Here is a 9,201-nt window from a genome sequence, read left to right as displayed (position 1 = left end):
TGGTGTCCCAATTTCAAGATGATCTAACGGTTAACGAATCTAGTATCATAAGTTTATTGAGACAAGTTTGGATGTATGCAGGAAAAACAAAGTTTTGGGAGAGGAAGAATGAATAATGAATCTGGGAGGAAGAAAGAGTAGAGAACATACATAGGTTTATAAACATTACTCTAACGTTAAAAGGACTGTTTATATACGCGAGTACTCTGATCCTATTATTTACTCTATTTTTTCTTATTTTATTAGTTTATAAAAATGAACTCTATTTTATTCTTTTATTAAATAAATAATCCATTAAAACATTCATTTATTTTCTAAAACATCATTTTACTCTATTTATTTTCTAATATTATAAAATCCTTATTTTGATTAACAAAAATCCTTTTATCTCATTTATTTAATTTCTAAAAACTCTATTAAGTTATAGTCCACATGACTAATCATTAAAACTCAATTTCAAACCAATATCTCACCTCAAAATATTTACTTAACTCAATTAATTATAAAAACTCAAAATACATACTTAATAAATATCAATATATATTTATTTACCAAAAACTAGGGTGTTATAGTGGTTGTGGGTGGTGGTGATGGGTGATGGTGGTGCGGAAGGAGAAGAAGAGGAGAAAGAAGAAAGTTACACTTTGTGGTGATTTTTAGTCGTTTATATTTTTTAATCATTAACAGAGTCAACACTAGCTAGATGAACAAAAAGATCATTTTGAACCAATTTAAAAATATAAAAAATTAAAATGAACATTTTAAAAGATAAAGGATCGTACTAAACCAAAAAAATAAGATAAAAGATTAAATAAGTCATTTGGTTTTTTTTGTAAAATTATGTTTCAGAATTAATTCTACAAATGCTATCCAAACATGCACTTAAGTTTATTTTACTACTTTTACTAGAGAAAATGCAAATAAGACAATTGAGTCATGAACTTCTTTTAGAAAGAAAGGACAACAAAGGAAAAAATGGAACCATAAGGCTAAATGACAATTTTGATTTCCATCTTTTGTCAATTAGTGATTTTGGTCCCTTGAAATTTTATTGTAATATTTGATCTCCTAATTTTTAAACTTTGCGATTTTGATTCATTCGTTAATTTTCATGTCTTAACCGTTATGTTATTGATGTTGACTATCAATTTAGATGGCTTGACATGTTTAAGATGAGTTTATTAAAATATAAATGTGATTATTGTTTAATCTTAATTAAATTAAGTGAAAATTAATTAAAAAAACAAAACAAAGAAGAAATCATCTAGATTCCATACCCTTTCTTCGCCAACCCTTATTCTCCCTTTCTGTTTTGGTCCTCTCGGATCTTGGATGTGTGCTTCTAAAATTGAGTGTATGCTTCTAAAACTGAGAATTGGTCTGGTTGATAGCGCGGGTGTGTGATATATCAGTATCAACCATTAATCAGATGTTAATGAAGACAATTGCTGAACATATTGGTGGAGGAACATTGTAATTACATTGACAAGAACATCCCCGCCACATGAACTTTTATTTTCTGTTGTCTTCTAAATTCAATCAGAATCTAAAGAAGCATGAGGAAAATATAATAAGAAATTAAACAATAAACGTAGTGTGTGTAAATTAAGTATCATTTTGGTAATTAAAGAAACCACCCCAAGAAAGCAACTCTAAGTCTCCAATCAAACGATAGTCACTTTAATGTACCAGACAAGACGATCTATATCCAATAATTTCAAGGATTAAAGTGATATATATCCTTTTTTGTAATTTCAAAAACTAAATTCGTTGGGGCTCATAATTTCGGAGTCTGGCATATACCAAACTTGGGATACCATGCTAGTATTTCTTCTCTGGTTAAATTGGATTATATTGAGGGAATGAGGGTGCAGAAAAACTTTATGAGGAATGGATTTCAGTAAAGTCAAGTCATGATCCTAGAATAGGAAACCTCATCACAGATCAAGCTTTGAGTTTCTTTGAGCAGATGAAGGAGGGTGGTGGCATTCCAAATTCAAATACATGAAATGGTTTGCTGGAACATACAGGAGAATTTTTGTAGAATATGATCTCATTAGAGTTTCTTGGCTTGTATGTCTCATCATAACAGTTAGAAAGTGGTAGCTGGTTTTGGAATCTAAATGCTTCAATGGTATGTGATGTTTTGTTTATCATACGAATTGATGTTGGCATATGTGATCTTGAGGTCATCCTTGTCTATGATTTGTATGACTTTTGTCTAAATCTGTCACTTTTTTTCACTTCATTTTCTACTATCATTTTGTATCAAAAAAGGATAAATGTAAATGGCATTTTATAGTGAGGGACTAAAATATTTTTTATTTATAAAGTTAACGAATAAAGTGATAGATGATTATGATTCTAACTTCTAAGGATTAGGATGTTACACATTTAAGTGTTCATACGCATGAGAATATACACAAACATATATATTATAGCGCAGTTTGGATAAATTTCCATACAATTACTTAAGAGAAGGAAACAAAATGAATATAAAAAGTAGAATAAAACAAATTTTTATCATATTGAAGAAAAAACTTATTTTTTTTTATCTTTTGAAGAAAAAATTTCTCATTGTTGCTCATATAGAAATTAGAAGATGACAACAAAATATCATGTATTTTATCTAATGATCAACGTACACATGAGAAACAAGAAAATGAAATTTAAATTGGGTGAGACTTCAAAAATTAAATACTTTCATAAACTATTGTAGATGTGGGTTAGTTCTCTTAAAAATAGATGTGGGTTAGTAAAAAAATAATTGGGCTAGGTGTTAAGAAATTTCTTTTCTTGGGCTCAAAAAGAGCCCAATAGTGTAGAGAGTGTAACATTTTTTTAGGTCATTGCTTCCTGCACTTTTTTTGGATTTTTTTTCCCTTATGGACTGACCATTATGAAAGCCAAAAGGTGTAATCAATCTGGAATTAAGGGTGTTCATGGGTATGGGTCACTCACGAACCCGAATTGATCCAAACTGATCCAAGCAGTTTGGCTTGGGACATTTATGTATTTGGGTCAAAACCGAACCGAACCAATCAAACCATTGGTCTGATCACCCATTGGTGTGTAAAATTAGGATTTTTAGCATTGAAAAATGTATTAATCCTTAGAACTGGATAGAGCAGGGCTAGATAACTGCATTGCTAGACATAGAGTGCAGGGTTTTAGTTTTTGATATGTTGTGATTGTAGTGTTGTTCGGTTAGGCTAAGTTCGACGAGACATCCGAGAATGAGGTTCAATTAGAATTAGTTCATTCACACGAGGAATCGGTGTTTGGTATTTTAGTCCTCAGCATAGAACACAGAAATAATCTTAATTAGAGAAAAATCTTTTAATTACATCAAACGTTTAGTAGAAGGACCCAACGTTTTAATCATTTGTTTTCTCTCCTGTTTTGATAAGCGTATTTGTAGTTATTTTAGATTTACAACATATACATCTTTGGTTTAATTTTGTTTATCTGGCTTTATATCAATTTTTGCTTGCTAAATGAAACTTCACCAAATGAAACAAGTTCCCTGAGTTCGACACTCGATTTCTTACCATTTTACTATTACTTTAACGACTCAGTACATTTTCCGATAAAGTTCGGGACTGTCCTAGAGTTCGAATAGAAGCTACACAGGGATTGTCATCATGTACATTGGTGAAGTGTTGAGATTCAACCCTTAGGGTCACCCCACTATTTTGCATTATACTTTTCTCGTCTTGTGCTTTTGTATAAAAGGAATACTTGTTCATGTTGTATCCTTGTCAAGTTATAACATTTCTTTTAGGCCCATCTGCTAGCTTTCTTAACGTTTCAAAAGCATTTTCATCAGCAAAGTTGTATCTTTAAACCAATCAAGGAAAGTCTTGTTATTCTTTTTCAAGACCCAGTTCTTCGACATTTTTGGATTACTTTCTTTCACTAAACCTTCATGCTAATGTATGGCAAAACTTCATTACTGTTATTCAACACATACAAGTGAGCTTGTAACAAATCTTCTACACTTGGAGTGATAACATGCAGTCCTCTTGAACTCTTACCGCCCACTCTATCGTCATGCCGAGACTCGGGAAGCCCAACAAGTTTAGCCTTTTCAATGTACTTTGAACAAAATTCAATGGCTTCTTCTGCAATGTACCTTTCAACAATAAATGCTTCCAGACGATGTAGATTCTTCGTATACCCTTTTAAGATCTTCATGTATCGCTCAATCGGGTACATTCACCGCAAAAAAACAAGACCACAACATTTGATTTCTCTGACCAGATGAACAATTAAGTGAACCATGATGTCAAAGAAAGCAGTAGGAAAATACATCTCCAACTGGCACAGTATAATAGCAGCCTCATTTTCCAGCTCATCTAACTTCATAGGATCAACGACTTTGCTACATATGGCATTGAAGAAAAAGCACAGGCGAGTTATGCCTAACCTGACTTTGTTAGGCAAAATGTCTCGTATGGCCACAGCTAACAATTGTTGCATCAAGACGTGACAATCGTGAGACTTTAACCCTACCAACTTAAGATCCTTCAACTGCACAAGGCTCTTAATATTTGAAGAGTATCCTTGTGGGACTTTGACCCGGCGTAGACACTGACAAAAATTAATCTTCTCCTTTTTGGACAAAGTATGACAAGTTGGAGGCAAGTATATTTTTTTACCATCAGACCTTGGATGCAACTGCGATCGTATACCCATCTCAGCTAGATCTTGATGGGTATTCAAACCATCTTTCATCTTGCCTTGAATGTTTAGGAGCGTCCCAACGACACTATCACATACATTTTTCTCCACATGCATAACATCAATACAATGTCTAATATCTAGATCGGACCAGTACGGAAGATCAAAGAAAATCGACCTCTTCTTCCATATACAAGTCTTACTTTTTTCCTTCTTTTGGGTCTTTCCAAATATAGTATTCAGGTGTTGAACCCGCAGGAAGACCTATTCACCAGTCAATGGTATCGGTGCAGTTTTGTGCTCTTGACTTCCATTAAATGATTTATTCAATCGCCTGTAAGGGTGATGAGGTTTTAGAAAACGTCGATGCTTAGTGTAGACTATTTTTCTACCATTTTTTAGTTGTATGTAGCTTGTGTCTTCTTCACAGATGGGGCATGCATGATGACCCTTAACACTGTAACCGCTCAAATTCCCATATGCTGGAAAGTCATTAATGGTACAAAAAAGCATTGCACGCATTTGAAAAGTCTCATTCTGAAACCCATCAAACACTAAAACCCCCTCGTCCCACAACTTTGTCAGGTCTTCAATCAACGGACTTAGATAAACATCAATGTCATTTCCTGACTATCTTGGGCCCGATATCATCATAGACAACATCGTGTATTTTTGCTTCATGCACAACCAAGGAAGCAAATTGTAAATTACTAGTAGAATTGGCCATGAACTGTGTTGAGTGCTTAAATTGCCATATGGATTCATTCCATCACTAGCTAGTCCAAGCCTAAGATTTCTTGCCTCTTTACTAAAATCCAAAAACAAATGATCTATCTTCTTCTAGTACGAGCAATCAGCCGGATGATAGACCATTCCATCGTAGTTGCTCCCATTTGCATGCCATGTAAGGTCTTTAGCAACGTCTGCATTAGCAAAAAGACGCTTAAACCTTGGAACGATCGGTAGATACCACAACACCTTCGCTAGGGGGCCAGCCATTGTTTGAGTTTTCATCACTACTACACTCTTCATCATCCTTGACTTTGTACCGCGATACCCCACACCTAGGACATTTGGACATTTCTTCAAATTCATGTTTGTACAATATGCAATCATTCGGGCAAGCATGAATCTTCTGATACTCCATACTCATCGGACATAGTATCTTTTTCGCCTGATAGTAACTTTTAGACAACGTGTTTTCCTCTGGAAGCATATCATGCACTACTTGAAGCAGTAAACTAAAGCTTTTGTCACTCCACCCATATTTGTCCTTCACATTAACTAGACTTAACACCTCTGACAATAGGGTCAAGGAATTCTTGCACCCCAGATACAAAGGTTTTTTTTAATCACTTTGCAATGTATCATACACAGGGGCATGTGTTTGCTGAAAAGACTCTTGTCCAAGGTCACGAATCATATCCTCCAAGTGATCTCTCATTTCTACATCAAACTGTTCAGATTGGGACTCACTCTGCATGTCTGTCAATTCACTATGCCATATCCACATGGTGTAATTCTTCTTAATCCCATCACACAATAGATGCTCTAGTATGTCATCCAGTATTTGTCGTCTTCCGTTCAAACAATTGATGCAAGGACAATATTATTTTCCATCCTCATCCGATCGACTTCTTTTGGAGGCAAATTGCAAGAACTCTTCGACGCCTTCCTCATATGCAGGGTTCATGCGACTTTTATTCATCCAACTTTGATCCATCTAAATAATAACTCCGTGATACTCCCAAAGTTATTCGATGCATGAAAATCTCACTTTTTTATTATAGGTGTGGCCCTATCCCATTTAGGAAGACCTTTTTTTATGGTAGCTTCATACGTCAAGGTTAATTCTATTTTGTTAAATTTGACAAAATTTCGGCAGTATTTCGCATTGGTCTCCAAGTACACGGCATGAAATCGGTGAAATTAATTTCCCAATAATCAAGTATGCACTCAGAGAACAACTAGAAATGCATTGTACCAAAATGTCATCAAATTAAACAAAATAATATTAACCTTAATGCATGAATTCACCATAAAAATATCAATCTCCCCAAACTGTCCAAACAGACAATTCAAGATTGAATACAATGATTAATGCAAACTATCCGCAAGAATCATTGCATTCAGTCTCAAACGGGAATCTAAGGTTCACTCATTATGAACAAAAGTTGTATCTAAAACAAAGTAAATTAATGGCATACAACAACATACAAAAACAATCATAACAAAATTATGCATCAAAAGTTTATGAAAAACTTTCGTACCTATGATGATGATCAGTATAGTGTTCAAGAACGAATGTTGTGATCATGATGCAAACAACAAGATAAATAGTGCCTACAATTTAAATATTTCATTTGTAAATGACATATAACACAAACTTCAATATATCAACTAAAATTACATCATATATATAAAACTATGCCTTTTGAAATACTCCCAATTGTACACCAAGAGCAGCAGAGAAAGCCAAGTGCTTTGGTTCAGCTCCTTTGAAAAATAAGTAGGTAAATCATCATGTAACACCAATGGATTTAGGTAATGTATTTATGAGCAATTTGCTTAAGGTAATGCATTTCTCATGATTTTTAGTCCTTAAGGTTTTGGGGTTAGGATACACTTGTAGCTTTAAGTTGTTGTTATCATACATTTAGACTATCAATTTTTCTAAGATGATGTGATCATGATACATTTAGACTATCAATTGGGGTATCTGTCTAGGTTTTTATCTTTTGGAAGAATATGCTAATGACTTGACAAAACTACAAAAAAGACATGTGTCCCTGTCATTAACTTTAGCTATCATCCAGTATAGACATTATCTTATATTATAAACAGTTATCCTACACTTGGTGTAGCTACATCATCTTAGACTTGGACTTCTCTTTATTTGTTACCTAATTATAGACATCTATGACTAGCCTACTCTCTTGGTACATAATACAAGTTGTTATAAAAAAAATGGTTGATGGGGAGCATAATTGTTTTCTAATGGTAGTCATTATATGCCCTTTCAATGCCAATACTAAAAGCAAAGTAATGACACTGGGTTTATACTTTTTACAGAGGGTTAGAGTGCAGTTTGCTGAAAGAGATCAAGTGGTCCAACCAAATAATCCTATTTCATCACCCTAATTGTGTTTCATACGATTCTACAACCATACAGTTGCAGATTTTGGCATTAGCATAAAGGGACCACGTTTTATGTCAAAGCCAAAACCAATTAAAGTACATTATGTTATGGGTAAGAGATTGATACTAGAGATGCTTGAAGTATGAATGAAATGGGCGACCAACAATTGGGGAAGTGGAGGTGGAGCTTGACCATGCTTTGCTGTTGAGGAACAATTGGGGAAATGGAGGTGGAGGTGGAGCTAAGTTTAATTGAGATATCTCTAGCTTTTGTAGTGATCCTTGCTTTTAGCATTTTGATTGTATCTATAGTTATGGTTGTAATTAACTTGAACTAGTATAAATGAGAAAGCAGTGAAAGAATTCTTGCTTGAGCTTCTTACCTTTATAATGTTCCTCTTGATGTCTATGTCCAATCATAGAAAAATAACTGACAACTTTTAACATAAAAAGAAAGCTTTGGGACATTATACAAATCATATTAATACTTAGTGGTGCAAGTGATTGTTTAGTGGTTCAGCTTGTCCATTAGCTAATGGTTCAGCTTGTCCATTAGTTGCTGATGCATGAGAACGGGGGGGGGGGGGGGGGGGGGGGCTGAAGTCTGCAACCACTTTAGGAGGATTATGCAAACCATAGAATTGGTTTAAGAGTTTGTGGAGTTGAAATGTGGAGAATAAATAAAACTAACTCAATTGCTATTAGAGATGAAGGAAAGAAGAATGAGTTGAGTAGAAGCAGCTGAACAAAAGGGAAACACATATTCTTTGAGCTTACTGGTTGGAAAAAAGAAGGCCACTTGATGTCGATCTGTGCATGTTCTCCAAAGATTTGTATCAAATATTTTTAGTTGGAGGCTCTCAATGAAATTGAATAACACCCTTTCAGACAACTGACAGAAAACTTGAATGGATTTCCTAATTGAACAATTAAGGTTTAGAAATGTCCAATGGGCACCGCTATGTGACAAAACTCCATATTACTTCTAAAATACAGAACAATTAATCTGTAAATAAACTAGTGACTATTTAAGGAAAGAATGAAACCTACAACATATTTCAGAGATTGAAAATGGAGCTGCGGGAAATTGGGATAATGTAAGGAGACTAGGTCGGTAAAAATGGTTGGTAGTGATACTCTCAGTTTCAAAATATGGCAGGAAGAAGCCATTGAAAAATGCATTTAACTTAATACTTCCAGTTGAGATAACATCAATAATTAATTAATGCAGCAAAAAAAAAAAGCAACAATTATAATTATCAATGGAAAAGACTTGCAAAACAACAGATTGTCGACTTAATTTATATTACTATAGGATACAAAGGCCAACTAATAGTATGTAGGAACGATCCATGACTACAAAAGATATAATTAGTTAAC

Source organism: Glycine max, chromosome 7 (genome assembly GCF_000004515.6).
Source record: "Glycine max cultivar Williams 82 chromosome 7, Glycine_max_v4.0, whole genome shotgun sequence".
NCBI classification, from domain to species: Eukaryota; Viridiplantae; Streptophyta; class Magnoliopsida; order Fabales; family Fabaceae; genus Glycine; species Glycine max.
The sequence above is the reverse complement of the archived record's forward strand: the minus strand, read 5'-3'. Positions refer to the sequence as shown.